The sequence below is a fragment of the Rhinopithecus roxellana genome, chromosome 14 (assembly GCF_007565055.1).
Source record: "Rhinopithecus roxellana isolate Shanxi Qingling chromosome 14, ASM756505v1, whole genome shotgun sequence".
NCBI lineage: Eukaryota > Metazoa > Chordata > Mammalia > Primates > Cercopithecidae > Rhinopithecus > Rhinopithecus roxellana.
The window spans coordinates 45,729,015-45,746,640 of NC_044562.1; the positions used below are offsets into that span (position 1 = coordinate 45,729,015).

A 17,626-nucleotide genomic window follows, 5' to 3' on the forward strand; every position below is an offset into this window, starting at 1 on the left:
TTCCTAAGTCAGTTTGCTAAGGGTAACAGACTCCAGCTCCATCCATATTCCCGCAAAAGATGTGATATTCTTTCTTATGGCTGCATAGTATTCCATGGTGTATATGTACCACATTTTCCTTACCCAGTCTGTCACTGATGGGCATTTAGGTTGAGTCCATGTCTTCGCTATTGTGAATAGTGCTGCAATGAACATTCATGTGCATGTGTCTTTATGGTAGAATGATTTCTATTACTTTGGATGTACACTCAGTAATGGGGTTGCTGGGTTGAATGACCTTTCTTTGAACTCAGAACTACTAAAGTTTATTTTAAATAATACATTTTTTAAAAATCTCATTTTAAAAAAAGTATTTTATGCTGATGTAACTTACAAGTCCAAGTACTTTGACTGCCAAATAAATACTGAAGCCAAAGTGGGAAAAGAAATGCTTTTTCACCTCTAAATAGAACAAGCAGATGATCACAATGTATAATCAATTCTAACTTCAGCTTGGTATGTACAACTGCCAATTAGATCATTTGGGCTCTGAATTTTAAAAAGCCTGAAAGAGCATTTGCAAACAGAATGAAAAAATTTAGATTTTAATACTCCTCATTCCTTGGACACAAAATGTAACCTGGAAAGCATAAGTGTTACATTTCTATGAAAGATTCAGGGACATTTCTGCAAGATATTCATCCTATCAGTAAACAGATGTTAACAAAAACATGAAAAACATAATTTGATAGTTTTCACATACTAAAAACAAGGACATATTAGAAAAGTTGTCCTACCAGAACTGATATGGTAAAGCTAATAAAAGAAGATAATACTATAGTGGATAATGCTGTGGTCCAGGTAAGCGATAACACATGTTAGTTTATTGCAGAACAGCTATATTTTATTGTTTTTATGTATGTGCCAAGTGCAAAAGATCTACAGATAGAAATAGAGATATACAGTACCTATTAAAATAGTCCACTATCTAAACAGTGGTTTCCAAAATGTTTTCTTCATGAAGACTATATGTGAAAAATGTTTGATCATGTGCCCCAAAATAGGTACACATTAATATGTACTTACATAAGATATATTATACTCAATTTAAAACTATATGTATAAACTACCTTTTAAATTAGTGCATATGTTATGAAATACAGCTGAAAATACAAATCAAAAGGTAAGCAATAAAAAATAATTTTTAATACAAATTTTAATGTCTCTTTTTTCTTCAATTTCCTGTAGGGATCCATGTTTGCCAGTTTAGAAATCAAGGGTCAAAGAATATAGATAATAAAATGTACTAATTGCTATAATGGAGACATGAACATGTTTCCATAATAAGAACTTGGGAGGATCAGCTAAATCAGTGAGGAAAGTAATTTTAAATTAAAATCATGAGAGACTGAGGGCCTATACTTTGATACTGGAATATCATACCTATGATGCTATAGTGTCTTTTGTTACTATTATATTACTTCCTGTTAAATTGTGTTAATACACAAAACTTTAATTAAAGGATTTTAGGAAAAGGTAATCATGGTGGCTAGTTTGTGAATTCTTCCATAATAAAAGATAATACAACCAGGATAGCAAAACAAAACAAACAAAAAACAGGAACAAAATCTACAACAAAACTAGGTGGCAAGCTGTGATGGGTAGAATTTCAAAATGGACCCCAAGATCCCTGCCCACCTGGTGTACACACCCTATACAATCTCTCCCCTTGAGTGTGGAAAGGACTTATGCATACAATGGAATATTAAAGACAGGATTACCTTAAGTTACAGGGTAAAGATTGAGGGGTTTTGTAGATATAATTAAAGTCTCAAAACAGTTGATTCTGAGTTAATTAAAATGGAAATTAACATGAGTAGACCTGGCTTAATCAAGTGAGATTCATTAAAAGAGGGACTGGGCCTTTTTAAAGAAAAGAGAGTCTTCTGGCCTTGTAGAAGGAAAGAGCCATGTTATGAACTACCTATAGAGAGAGCCCAGTCTTTCCCTAACATTAGAGACTCCAAAAAGTACAGCCTTTGTCTCTCCTTTAACAGCTTTGAAGCAGCAAGCTGCCATGAATTGTGCAGCTGCATGCAAGGAAATGAATTCCGACAACATGAGGGATCTCTGAAGCAGATGTTTCTCTAGTAGAGTCCACAGATGAGAATGCAGCCCAGAAAACTCCTTTATTTCAGCCTGGTGATACCCTACGCCAAGGACACAGGTATGGTAAGTCTGTGGGACTTCTGACACACAAAAATTGTGAAGTAATAAATGGTTGTAATTTTAAGCAGTCAAGTGTATCATGTGGCATAGAATTTGTTAAAAGACATAGGAAACTAATGCACAAGCTTTCTCAAAGATTCTTGTGATGGAATTGAGTGAGAATAAGCCATTAATAGTCAGAAGACACTCACGGTAGCGGCATCAGTGTTGAAGAAAATAAAGCCTACCAAAAGTCCATTTAACATACCAAAATAGCCAACAGGTTGTCAATGGGAACAGCAGTCATTGAAAGGGCATTTTCTATGCCAACTCACTGGCAAGGGCAAAGGTTTTTGCTTGTGTTCAAATCAAAAAGAGTTGGAACAACCTGAGTCATATGAATTCCCAAAAGCTACCTTTCAGGACTAAGGCTCACATTAAAGATAAACTTTGGAAATAAAAACCCACCAAAACAAACTGGAATAAGAGTGATTACAGAAAAAGTCCAGAAAAACACTGGGGAGAAGACAAAGCCAGGATAAATCTGTAAGCATGAAGCTATACTTCTATCTATTAAAACCACCAGAATACAGAGTTTTAAAATTATAAAGATATAAAAGATATTCTAAGCCACTACCTTTGTTTAAAATTTTAGAAAGCCTAATCTCATGTAGAAAATTAAAAATGAATAAAACATTGCATTCATATCTTACCTAAAGTTGTAATAAGATTATAAAAGGAGGAGAAAATAACATCCCTACAGGCAATGAAAGCATGCAAAAAAAAAAAAAATTGTCAAAAAATCAGATTAAAACTCTAGCCTAATTTTTCAAAATGAGCTAAAAACAAGAAAATAATGGAAGATATGAAAAATCAATATGAATAAAAATTAGAAAAACTCAGAAATTGGGTGATAAACCTCAGGAAATTTAAAAATAAGGAAAGTAAGTAATTTCCAAAAGGAAAAATGAACCAGAAAGAATGCAAACAAAATGGGCAGTGCTATAAAAAGCAAAAATATAAACATAAGAAAATGTTTTAAGGAAAAAAAAAAGAAAAATGATTTGAAAGGATGTCACAAATATGGAAGGCAGAATAAGAAATCCAACATATAATAAGACTCCTCAAAGAAGAAAACCAAACCAAGAGGCAGAATGGATACTAAAATTAAAAACTAAAAAAATACTTTAAGTTCAAAAACATGTATATATGAAGAGTATGTTGTAAACTTGGACAAAATCACCATGATAACCAAGAAGGAGACATATTCTACTCAAATTCTAGCAAAATTTTAAAATAAAAAAAAGAAAAAGAAACTTTGGGAATATAGGGAAAGAACTCCAAGGCATTTTTTATAAAGGAGAAAGAAAAACAGACTGTAATCAAAATTTTGACATCATTGACAGCAAATGCTTCATGGTAGAAGACAACTGAAGGAATAAAAATAAAAGGTGATTTTAGAGCACACAAATAACTCTGAAATATGAAGGTGCAGATCAACTGTTATCTGCATATGACTCTAAGGAAATATTATTCAATCAGCTCTTCCTGTACTATCACCTTCAGGCATCCAATCTACCTGAAAAAAACAATGACATAAGGCTAGTATCTTCACTAGAAATTTCCAGTTAAAAAGAAAAAAAAAAAAAAGGGAAATATTGTGCCCTAACTCTCAGACCCCATTGTTTACCTATAATGAAAAAAAGGTATAGGGTAGAGAGGACAAGGATTGATGCCAGTTTTGTAAATTGAACTTTGGAAAAATGTAAATTTTTGCTAAGTTATAAAGCAAAATTAAATCAAGGGGAACATGTTCTCAAGACCTCCTGAGGCTGTGTCACAAGCCATGGTTACGCATACTGGGCTCAGAATAAATCTCTTTAAATATTTTACAGAGTTTGGTTTCTTTCATCAGCATTAATTGGCACCCACAGGTAGCCTCAGAGAACACTCAGGACCTGCTAAAGAATCACCTGAACTCAGAACTAAGATACCAAGATGTGCTCATTGAAAGTCCCCCAACTTAGAGATTCTCTCCTCTGATAGAATTGGTTAGTCCTCCTAAGCCCTGTACCTCTCACTTGGTTGACAGTCCTTTGGTTTATTCTGAGCTGGTTCTTTTCCTGGGGAGCTTTCAGCATCCTAATTTTGATTCAGATGTGCATTCTAAAGGATCTTCTCCCTTGACTTTTTCTCTCATAACCAATTTCAATTAGCTCATCTTTGCATTTGCTGAAGAAACCGGACTGTCCTTTGCATAAACAAATGAGAGACTGAGCTTCTCAGTTCCACTACACTGAAATCTAGACTACCGTTCAGTTCCTACCTTAAACAAAAAAAAAATTATATATATATATATATATAAATCATTTACAAATGAAGAAAGACAAAGAGAATGACCCTCTTTGGAGCAACCCAGTCGGTTTCATGGCACCTCTGCTTGCAAGTATTTGTGTAAATGGGAAAGTTCAAGGCCATGCTGGGTTTTCTAGTACTTCATTTGGTTATGGCCTACTCTTGTGCACATTTTAAAATATAAAGCCTTCAAAGCTAAGTTATCTGTTTCTCTGTTTTTGTTTTTCTGCCTGCTTTAAATCTGCCATGACTTTTTTGCTGGTGTCAGGATAAAACCCACTCTTTGGACCAAATCTTTTTCATTTTTTCCTTTTGTAAGCTGGTAAGTTTGTATTACTATCTCATAGCCAGAGTTCTGAAGTAAAAGCAATAGGATCTTTGTGTTTGTGTGTATGTGTGTTAAGATATGTTTATGTGTAGGGACATGTATTTTGTAATGTGTTTTGGCCATGAGGTGCCAAATTGGCTTGAAAATAGAGTACTCGGCCGGGCGCGGTGGCTCAAGCCTGTAATCCCAGCACTTTGGGAGGCCGAGACGGGCGGATCACGAGGTCAGGAGATCGAGACCACCCTGGCTAATACGGTGAAACCCCGTCTCTACTAAAGAATACAAAAAACTAGCCGGGCGAGGTGGCGGGTGCCTGTAGTCCCAGCTACTCGGGAGGCTGAGGCAGGAGAATGGCATAAACCCGGGAGGCGGAGCTTGCAGTGAGCTGAGATCCAGCCACCGCACTCCAGCCTGGGTGACAGAGCCAGACTCCGTCTCAAAAAAAAAAAAAAAAGAAAAAAAAAAGAAAATAGAGTACTCAAAAATTACATAAATAAGCCAAAATATTTTTCAAGTTTATGTGATTTAATTAAATATTAAATAAATCAGCTGAGTTTTAAATAAATTTTAAAATGTCTTCAGAATTGTCAATATACATGTTTTCTGAATTTATTGATCAAGCAGTTTTATATTTATCTCTGCTAGATATTATGAGGTGTCCAGTTTTGACATGAAGGTTATAAAACTATAAACCTAATGCAAAACAGAATTATATTTGTATAATTTTTGATAAATAAGATATTTAGTATTGTTGGTTTAATGAAAACAGTGAAATCCTGAGTTATTGGCAAAACAATTTAAAAACCATATATTTAACCTTAAGGTTCTTAGGTAAATACCTGATAGTCACAGACTTAAAAAAAAAATGGTTAACAGAAAAATAACTTTAAACAATTTCTAGCTTTTTCTAATATCTCAGTTTTTCATAAGTAATCTAGGTAAACTATTAAAAATAAATTAATTAAGTAAATATTATAGGATAAATGCTTATAAATGAGCTTGTCATGTAATTTAAAATCTTAACTTGTAGTAAATTAAATAACATATACTCATTAAATGTCTGTATAATTTCCAATTTTAAAAAATATATAGGAAGATATTTTTTCTTTTTTTTTTTTTTTTTTTTTTTTTTTTTTTTTTTTTTGAGACGGAGTCTCACTCTGTCGCCTGGGCTGGAGTGCAGTGGCCGGATCTCAGCTCACTGCAAGCTCCGCCTCCCGGGTTTATGCCATTCTCCTGCCTCAGCCTCCCGTGTAGCTGGGACTACAGGCGCCCGCGACCTCGCCCGGCTAGTTTTTTGTATTTTTTAGTAGAGACGGGGTTTCACCGGGTTAGCCAGGATGGTCTCGATCTCCTGACCTCGTGATCCGCCCGTCTCGGCCTCCCAAAGTGCTGGGATTACAGGCTTGAGCCACCGCGCCCGGCCGGAAGATATTTTTTCTTAAAAAAATTATAAAATGGTTCATCTATAAAATGCTGAAGTGACAGACAATTCAAGATTTCTACTTTCTAGGTTTTCACAAAACTTTAAGGTTACTAAGTATAAAAATTCTAGTTCCCATATAATTCTGTATATCAAATATGCCAAAATAAGATGTGACTTAGATAAAAAAAATTATCAGACATGAAAATGTGCTCTTTTTAAAAGAAAAATAATTTTTATCTAATTCAAAGTTCATTTCCATGTCATTTATGAAACAAATGAAAAAGAAACCAGTAAGTAAGAAAGAAAGATGTGAAGAAACTACAGCTATGAAGAGGTATTTCTGACAAGAAACCTTAAAAACAGAATAATTTTGTATAATAAATTTTTGTCCTAACTTAAATGACTAGTTATTTAAGGCAGATGGATATTTACAATAAAATAGAAAGTATAAGCATGTTGTAGATGGTTTTTGTAAGTTGTGATAGGATTCATAAAAACAGAATAAAATACATTTTCTATGTGATTAAGTTGGCTATAATTAAGAGACTTTTAATAGTCTTCCTAGATATTAAGCTTTTACATTAAAATATGCTAATACATAACTAAATAATTGGTTAGTATAACTGGATTTCTTTACTTTTACAATTACTCTTCATGAAATTGTAAGTTTTAAATTTTTAATTCTATAATCCATTTCTTTTTTAAGTTTCTCAGATTGATATTTTAAAAGTTCAGTTTCTATACCCTGCTGCTTTCAGCTTTTCACTGTTTGAGAAGACCTGAGATGCTGTCTTCTTCAACATTATTTTTCTTTCACACACCCATTCATTGAAGCTTCAACTTCTGTTGACTCCAGTAACACTTTATTTCCTCCATTTCTACATCTGTCGTTATAGTCTAATGCTAAAATGTTTTATTTTGAAAGTTTTAAAAAGACACAGTTTTCCTCCAGTGTAACTTAATTTTGTACTCCTGGCTTTTCTTAATATGTTTATCGGCCAGAGGCCCTCTGAAGGTTTGCTGAAAAATCAACAAAAAAGACAGATTGGTTGAAAGGAAGGTATACAGATTTGCTTGGTTTATATATGTGGCAGTTTTCAGAAGAAAGACCAAAGATACAGGGTAAATTGTCAATTTTATACTTTCAATAAAGTATGGAAAGACATGTGGACATATGATTTTAAAAAGGGTATAATTTAATGCTAGTAGACTGTGTGGGAAAAGCCACCAAGGCCTGTCTGTATCGATTCTTAATTTCCTTGAGTAAGCACTTCCTTCTTTCTGGGTATGGGGGTCTTATAATCTACAGTCCAATGAAGAAGATGAGAAAATTTCTTTATGGCTGGTTTGTACACAAAAAGGTGAAGGAAAAAATAGGGTAATATTTTTAGGTTGTATTGCTGGCTTTGAGGAAAAGGAATTTTGGTCTCTAGGATCCACATGGATGAAGAGAGGTTCTAGTTTCTATGGGCAGCCTCAAGGGAAAATGGAGCTGAGTGACAGAAGGGCAGAAGGCCAAAAACTTTTATTTTTGAAGTTGCTTCTGAGGTTTCCATTGTGGGGTATTGTTTCCTGAGCCCAAAAAGTGTTCAGTATAACCAGGCAACTTCCCATGTTGTTGCTAAGAGTCACGTATTCTCCTGCTTAAGTCCTGCATGACATAGTATTACTCTTTCTGTGTCTGATTAACTCACATTCTATTTTCATCAAGTTTAACTTTCTGGTTATCCGAAGGAGCTTCCAATAAGCAAAAACTATTACACCACAGGCTCTTCCTTACCTTTTTGATAACTAGCTTAAGAAACAAAGATATTGCAATAATTCCTGTTGTTTTTATTAGGTTTTTAAAATTGCCTTAAGAAAACTAAATTTTGAAAGAGATAAGTTTTTATACCATGTAACTTTTTATATCACTTTTGAAGTCTTTTTATTATCACACTAGATAAATGAATAACTGTTACTTTACAATGACCTACGATTCTGTTTTAATCAAATGTTTTGAGGCTTTTAACATCTTTGACAAACATATTCGAAATCAAACACTAGATTAAGTGTCTGACTTAGAGCTATTGCGAGGGGCTAATCAAAACTATAAAAATTAACCGCTGTAAGGTTGTAGAATTTTTTTACAGCTTCCAATTAAGTAAAAAACTCCACTGTAATCCCAGCACTTTGTGAGGCTGAGGCGGGCGGATCACGAGGTCAGGAGATCTAGACCATCCTGGCTAACACTGTGAAACCCCGTCTCTATTACAAACACAAAAATTAGCCGGGCATGCTGGCAGGCACCTGTAGTCCCAGCTACTCGGGAGGCTGAGGCAGGAGAATGGCGGGTGAATCCAGAAGGCGGAGCTTGCAGTGAGCCAAGATAGCACCCCTGCACTCCAGCCTGGCTCCAGACGAATGACTAAACATCATTTTAAAAAATCTCGGCTAGGCGCAGTGGCTCAGGCCTGTAATCCCAGCACTTTGGGAGGCCGAGGCGGGTGGATCACGAGGTCGGGAGATTGAGACCATCCTGGCTAACATGGTGAAATCCCGTCTCTACTAAAACTACAGCAAAAATTAGCCGGGTGTGGTGGCGGGCACCTGTAGTCCCAGCTACTCGGGAGACTGAGGCAGGAGAATGGCATGAACCCAGGAGGTGGAGCTTGCAGTGAGCCGAGATAGCGCTACTGCACTCCAGTCGGGGTGACAGAGCGAGACTCCGTCTTAAAGCAAAAAAAAAAAAAAAAAAATTCTCTCCAGCTCCAGGGTCTTTATAAAATATTGTTAACCACACTACTTTGTGCTGTTAAGTTGCAAGGCTTTGACTCGTGGGTATACACCTAATTCATCTGAAAAGGAGTACTGACTCCTACTGAATCTTTTTTTTTTTTAGACAGTCTTGCTCTGTTGACCAGACTGAAGTGCACCAACAAGATCTTGGCTCACAGCAACCTCTGCCTGCTGGGTTCAAGCAATTCTCATGCCTCAGCCTCCCAAGGAGCTGGGACTACAGGCATGCACCACCACAGGTGGCTATTTATTTGTATTTTAGTAGACACAGGGTTTTGCCATGTTGGCCAGGGTGGTCTTAAACTCCTGGTCTCAAGTGATCCACCTGCCTTGGTCTCTCAAAGGGCTGGAATTACAGGTGAGAGCCAGCACACCCGGCCCAACTCCTACTGAATCTTAAACATCAATGCTGGTATCTGACACCGAATTCAAGTTAATTAAAGACTCATCTTCAGACCTGAGAGCAGACGACACTCAAAATAAACTGACTTCATGTGATATAGGACCAGGCCTGTATATAAAACCATAAATATTCATTTAGTCATGTTTCCTCTATCTAAATTAATATAATGTTCTTTGACTTAGTTCTAAATAATTTGAATATTTAGCTACCTGTGCGTTTCCTTTTCCTGTCATCATCAGAGCTAGGCAGTGCTTATCTTTTGTTTAAAACTTTACTCATTCTTTGTTTTGTTTTCCAGAGTATATTAAAAAACAAAAACAAAAACAAACAAACAAAAAAAAAAAAAACCTTTTTTTAAAGTCCTTAGAGCTTACAAAATTGGGTAAAACAACAAAGATTACCTTTCTCTCTGAATTAGTTCATTCTCACATTGCTACAAAGAAATGCCTGAGACTGGATAATTTATAAAGAAAGGATTCTTTATTATAAAGATTTATAATTAAAGAATTGGCTCGTGGTTCCCCAAGCTTTATAGAAAGCATGGCAGCATCTGCTTGGCTTCTGGGGAGGCCTCAGAAAACATATAATCATGGAAGAAAGCAAACAGGGAGCCTGCACTTTACATGTCCAAAGCAGGAGGAAGAGAGAGAAGAATGAGGTGCCATACACTTTTAGAAGAACGAGGTGCCATACACTTTTAAACAACCAGCTCTTGTGAAAAATCTATCATAACAGCACTAGGAAGATTATGCTAAACCATGAGACACCACCCCATAATCCAATCACCTCCCAACAAGCCCCTCCTATAATATTGGGGATTATAATTCAACATGAGATTTGGGCAGGGACATAGATCTCAACCATATCATTCAGCCCCTGACCTCTACCAAATCTCATCTTCTTCTCACATTGCAAAACACAATCATGCATTCCCAACAGTTCTTTAGAGTCTTAACTCATTCCAGCATTAAGTCAAAAGTTCAAGGTCAAAATCTCATCTAAGACAAGATAAATCCCTTCTGCCTAGGAGCCTGTAAAATCAAAAACAAGTTAGTTCCTTCCAAGACATAATGGGAATACAGGCATTGGGTAAATACTCCTATTCCAAAAGGGAGAAATTGATCAAAAGAAAGGTTACACAGGCCTTACACAAGTCTGAAACTCAGCAGGGCAGTCACTAAACATTAAAGCTCTGAAATAAACTCCTTTCACTCAGTATCTCACATCCAGGGCACACTGATGCAATGGGTGGGCTCCCAAGGCCCTGGGGGACTCTGTGCCTGTGGCTTTGCAGGGCTCAGCCCCCATGGCTACTCTCAAGGGCTGGCATTGACTGCTTGCAGCTTTTCCAGGTGCAGGAGGCGAGCTGCCATTGGATCTACCATTCCAGGGTCTGGAGGTCAGAGGCCTTCTTCTGACAGCTCCACTAGGCAGTGCCCCAATAGGGATTCTGTGTGGGGCCTCCAACCACACATTTCCCCTTTCCTAGTAGAGGTTCTCCATGAGGGTTCCACCAGGGTAGCAGGCTTCTGCCTGGACATCCAGCCTATTCCATACATCCTCTGAAATCTAGGCAGAGGCTCTCAAGTCTCAACTCTTAGACTCTATATACCTGCTGGCTTAACATCATGTAGAAACCACAAAGGCTTATGGCTTGCACCCTCTGAAGCAGTGGCCCATGCTGTACTTGGGCCCCTTGGAGCCATGGCTAGAGCTGAAGTAGCTGAGATGTGGGGAGCAGTGTCCCAAGGCTGTGCAGGGCAGCATGGCCCTGGGCCTGGCCCATGAAACCATTGAGTTCTCCTTGGCCCCCATGCCTGTAATGGGAGGGGCTGCACAAATGTCTCCAAAATGCCTTCAAAGCTTTTTTCCCATTGTCTTGGCTAATAACATTTGACTTCATTTTAGTTATGCAAATTTCTGCAGCCAGTTTGAATTCCTCCTCAGAAAATGGGCTAGGCTGCAAATTTTCTAAGCCTCCAAGCTTAGACAGCACATGACCAGGCTGCAAATCTTCTAAGCCATTAAGTGCTGCTTCCCTTTTAAATATAAGTTCCAGTTTTACATCATTTCTTTGCTCACACATACAAGCACAGGCTAGCAGAAGCAGCCAGGTTACATTTTGAACACTTTGCTCCTTAGAAATTTCATCCTCCAGATACCCTAAATCATCACTTGTAAGTTCAAGGTAGCACAGTTACCTAGGGCAGAGGCACAATCCAACCAAGCTCCTTCCTAACCTATAATAAAAATGACCTTTGCTCCATTTCCCAATAAATTTTTCATTTCCATCTAGACCTCCTCAGCCTGGACTTCACTGTCCATATCACTATCAGCATTTTGGTGATGACAATTTAATAAGTCTCTCAAAATTTCCACATTTTCCCTCATCTTCCTGTCTTCTTCTGAGCCCTGCATGCTCTTCTAACCTCTGCCCATGAGCCAGTTCCAAAGTTACTTTAACATTTTCAGGTATCTTTATAACAATGCTCCACTCTTCAGTACCAACTTTCTGTATGAGTCTGTTCTCATATTGCTATAAAGAAATTCCTACATTTTTGAGATTAAGAACAACTGACAAGCTTTAATGTTAAAATAGAGATCACAGAACTAACAAAAGAGACTGTTGCATAATATACCAAATTCCAGCCTGACTCTGGTATAGCATCACATAACAGGTAGCAGGCCCTGAGGGAAAAAAAGGTATTTTACTCCAAAATATATTTATCTGACACATTTTGAAATGACCCTGCAAAACTGTCTCTTATGGGAGAATCTGCATTCTGTACAGAATTGCCTTCCCTTTCCAGGTGTTTTCCTGATCCAGGAAAAAAGTAAGTGTCTGACACATTTTAAGGTCTGATAAGAGAGGTTTACCATCTATTCTCTCTGAAGCCTGCTCTCTGGAAGTTTCATCTACATAATAAAAACCTAAACTTTCACAACGAGTCTTAACTCTAGCTATCTTGTCTACCCTTATCTTAACTCAAGCATTTCTTTCTGCTAAGTTCAACTCTTTAGGCAGAAGTTGTCTTTTTCAACCAATTGCCTGTCAGAAAATCTTTGAGTCCACTTATAACCTGTGAGCCCACCGTCCCTGCCATCACTGTGATATGTCCAGCCTTTCTGGACTGAACCAGTGTATACCTTACATGTATTGATTTATGTATTTGCCTGTAACTTGCCTCCTTCAAATATATAAAACCAAGCTATATACCAAACACCCATTTGGAGGCATATGTTCTTAAGGCTTCCTGAAGCTGTGTAACAGTCCAGGGTCACTCATATTTGACTCAGAATAAACCACTTTAAATGTAAAATGTAAATTTAAAAGGGCAATTTCTGACAATAGAAAATAAAATGAAAATATGATCCTAAATATGTATCCAATTGGAGGTATAAGCACAGAGACAGGAGCTATTTCATGTGATGTTAAAACATAGTAATTTGAGTGTAATACCCCTAAGAAGATATATCATGAAGACAAAAAGAAATGCAAATTTTAAATTCAGTACTCATATAGATGAGGTAGTATTTGAATTGTTATTTTATGTCTCTTTCGTATGCAACATGGGCTTAAAGTGAATAATATGATACTCTAATTCTATTACCTTCAGTGCTATTGAGAACTGGAAAATATATGTGAAAAGAGATATAAATGTAAGACAAATGGTTATGTAAAACTGCTGCAGTTCTGATTCTGAATTAGAACAAGCTGTGTAAATTCAATACATAGTTTATCTTGAGGAAAAAAGAACTCTGACTATTGAAAGACTGGAAACTACAACCCCCAAAACCAAAGTGCCTTGGACAAATGGCTGATTCATAGTCTAGGGCAAGTGGTACAAAGTCTTAGTTCAAAGTTGAGGAGACTCCAGTAATTAAAATGAGAAGAGTAACTAACCATAGATTAGAATAATAAATTGCAATGGGTTGAAATATGTCAAATATGTCTAAATCCATGAGCTCATAACGACAGATCATCACTCATCATTAAACAATGCTAGAAAATAAATTCATTATTTTGAGAGTCAGCAAATGAAGGGAAAGAATCAACTAATTATCTTGACTTCCCTGTATAAATTATTTCACTAGATAATCCAGTAGTAGGTGATGGGCAGTGGTGATGTTTTTTAGAAGTATTCTGTTAATTAGTATGTTAGTAATGATAAGATTGGAACAACCATTTTCAATCCCTGAAAAATTAGTAGAGTCAATGAGCATCAGTTGATACTAACATCAAAAAAAGAAACAAGCCAAAGTAACATAACTCCCAATGAAAGAACACATTACCACTATGAAATAGACTTGCCAAAAGAAAATCAAACATGATTCTGATCAAACCTTCATGTCTAGCTAATATTTTACAGGAAATTCTATGAACTGATGAACCTGTTAAACTACAGGGATGCCATCATTAAAATCCAGACTGTGGGAAACTCTACTGCACAAATGACATTTATTTGTTACATGGGGAATAAAAACAGAGAGAAAAATATTATGGAAAAATGTATTGATTAAAAATGTATTGATAAAGAAAAATATTATGGAAAAATGTATTGATTAAAGAGACTAAAATAAAGATATATAAAAATCTGAAAATTATAGGCAGTTAGGGAGTAGAGGTTATATTTACAAACAAGTAAATTCAAAATACTATAATTTTGATGAGACAATTGGGAATTTGAAACCTGGGTAGCTATTGATGACATTAAATAATTATTACTAATTATTTTAACGTAATAATGGCATAGTACTTGCATGTAAATAGTTTTCTCTTTTAGAAATTCACACAGAAATATTTATAAATGAAATAATATATTGTTGTAATGTGCATCAAAATAATATTGGGAGGAAGGTTGTGAAATGAGCATACACATGAACAGAATGATCATGCATTGAAATTGGTGAAGGTGGATAGTAGATACATGAGGCCTTGTTACACTACTCTGTGTACTTTTGTTCCTGCTGGAAACTCTTTATAATACAAATTAAAAGCATTCTAAAATGATTATAATAAACTCCATTCAGTTCATATGAATAATTTTGATGAGTTTTTTTGTATTATAAAATTGACACACATAAAAATTTGAAACAATAAAATATTTGCAATTTTTGAATAGGCATTTTCCATTTGTTACTAATTACTAGATTTTTTTCATCAATCCAAATAACAACCTTTGGTATTCAGTCTTACATTTGACATTGTAATTTCACTGAATGACTTATAGCATAAGCCCAGATAATGATTCCTGCAATAAGAGTACATTTAAGCCCATAAAATTATTTTTTAAAACCTGTATTACATGAAATACCACAGCTTCCTCCTGAAATGAGGCAGAGCTACATTTGATTTTAAAGGTATATTTTAGGACTAAAATTCATGTCGTGTGTGTGTGTGTGTTGTAGAAAACAGAAACATTATAGAAGTTTGAAATAATTTTAAAAATATTACATATTTTGAAAATGCCATTTTCTAGAAGCAGATCTTATATGAAATAAAATTTAAAATTAAAATGCTATTTTCAACTCTATTCTATCTAATTTGAAAAGCTAACTAATCATAAACATTTATATTTCTGTTACTGCACCTGAAAACTATTTTAACATGTTAAAATTTTTCACAATAAACCCTTTATATTCATAAATTACTAAAATTAGAAAGAGTTAGAAAATACTAATTAGCAGATTTTTGTTTTTTATATCACATTTTTAAAATTTAAACAATGCTTTCCCTCTCGAGATATCTAAGAGTATGTTTTAAAAGAATATAATACTCTTAAAATGCAATTGAATCATAATCATGTAATCTCTGAATGGAACAACTGTTTTATTTCAAAATAATGAAGGCACATATGTGTAGCAGCATTGTGTAGCAAAAAGAATATTACTTGGAAATTGAGAAAAACAGGTATTAATTCTCACTATCATTACCTATTTGGCCAAGGAAAAATCATATACTGTCTAATTTAATTTTTTCATTAGTAACATAAAGTGGAAATAATTGTTTCTACACATTCAACTGTTATCAACAAATAAAGCTATTTCTTCATCTTTTAAAATAAGGTGATTATAATAATGTTAATAATTTACTAAGCTATTTTGAGTGTGGTGCAACAGAAAAGAAAGATGTGATTATTTAGCTAACACAGAGTTTCTCCAAAATTCACCCTTAGCTGGTGCAACCTGATTTTCCTTTCATCCTGTAGAATAGTGAATAAACTAGAAATAGGTAGGCAAGGAAAAGAAGCCAGATTTAGTTGACTTTTGACTTTTTTAACATACATGAAATATAAATAAGTACAATAAAACATAAAAAGAGAGATTTTGGTCCAATACTTTTTCTTTGAATAAAAACAAATTAAGAAACAGTTATTTAACACTGGTTAAGGTGTTTTCCCTCCTGATAGTTGGATAAAGTTAAAATGATATTTCTAAAATTACCGATTTTCCATTCTTCTGCTTTAAGTCCTTCATACAACTATTCTTAGCATTACTTGTCTCTCTGCCTCTAAAGCTCCTTTCCAAATTAAGCAGGCATTGGAGTGGCCCACTCCCCAACATGAATGGTCACTCCATTCTCTATAAATCTATCTATATAATCTGTCATATTATCTGAAATTCTTCATTTATACATGTTAGCACTCTACCAAATCAAAAGATTTGCAAAATCTATCCCTTCTGGGTGGTTTTAAGCCTTAGCCTGACACATATTGGGCACTCAAAAAACATTTAAGTGATTGATAAATGTAAAGTAGGTTGATAAAAGTACCAGCAATAAAGGGCTGGGAATGATAACCTCTCATTTTTTTATTTCTGAAATTTTAGTAAAAAACGTTTTAAAAGAAAAATCTCCTATGGTATATGAATATTTTACCTTTGTTTTATACATACATATATGAATATATACATGCATGCACAAATATTTTGAGTTAAAATATAAGCACCATTAATTTTAATTCATGTATATAAAAGTTTATAATTTATGCAGGCATAGGTCTGATTTAAATTTATTGTTGTAAAATTTGAAATTTAAAAATAGGGGTATAGAAACACAATTGATCTTTGTAATTTGATTTTGTAACATGCATCTTTACTGAATTTGTTTATTAATTTCTAACAGTTTTTTTTTAATGGAATGTTTAAGTTTTCTATATATAAGATCATGTCATCTATAAATAGGGAAAATTTTACTTCTTTTCCAATTTGGATGGCTTTATTTCTTTTTCTTGCCTAAGTGTTCTGACTAGGACTTCCAGTATTATATTGAATAGAGCTGGAAAAGTGAACACAATTGCCTTAGTCCTGACAGTAGAGGAAAAGCTTTCAGTTTTTCATTGTTGAGTATCATGTCAGCACAATGAACTGTCTGGAGAGGAAATGAGGAAAATGATCTCATTTACAATAGTACTGATAGTGACAGGAGACAAATTCCTAGGCAGACAGGGACGGGTCCCCAGTGAAACTTAACCTTCAAGCCACGGACAATCTAAAGCCTAAAAACCAAGCTACCACTCCAGATGGAATCCACAGACTGGAGTGAGAACTTCCTTCCTCATCTAACACACTCTCTCTCAATTGGTTCTTTCTGAATTATGCCATTTAATCAAATGAAAGGCGCCTTTTCCAAGCCCACTCATAAACCAATCAGCATGCACTCCCCCATTCTAAGTCCATAAAAACCTTGGACTCAGCCTCACAGACAGCTACCCAGTTTTGGGTCACGTCTCGCTGTCGAGAGCTTTACTTTCACTCAATAAATTCTACTCTGACTTACCCCCTCTCTGGTGTTCAGGTACCTTATTCCTCCTGGTTACAGGACAAGAACACAGAACTTACTGAACTGTGGGAGTGAAAGAGCTGTAATGCTCCTGTTTGCTGGGCAGAGGGCAGCAGGAGTAAAAGAGCTGTAACTCTCCTGCCCACCAAACTACAGGAATAAAAAGACCAAACATTTCCAAAATAGTAAAATATTTAGAAATAAACTTAACTAAGGAGAGACTTGTATACTGAAAACTACAAATTATTGATAAAAGTAATTATGACATGAATAAACAGAAAAACATCCTGTATTTATTGAAAGACAGTATTGTTAAGATATTCACAGTACTCAAAGTAATCTACACATTCAATGAAATTCTGATTAAAA

General features: G+C 35.2%; 1 protein-coding gene across 6 annotated transcripts in view; it reads right to left on the reverse strand.

Annotated features, from left to right (window-relative positions):
• GULP1 (GULP PTB domain containing engulfment adaptor 1) overlaps positions 1 to 17,626 on the reverse strand; it is a 317,623-nt gene that overhangs the window by 171,421 nt on the left and 128,576 nt on the right. The window lies entirely within an intron of this gene.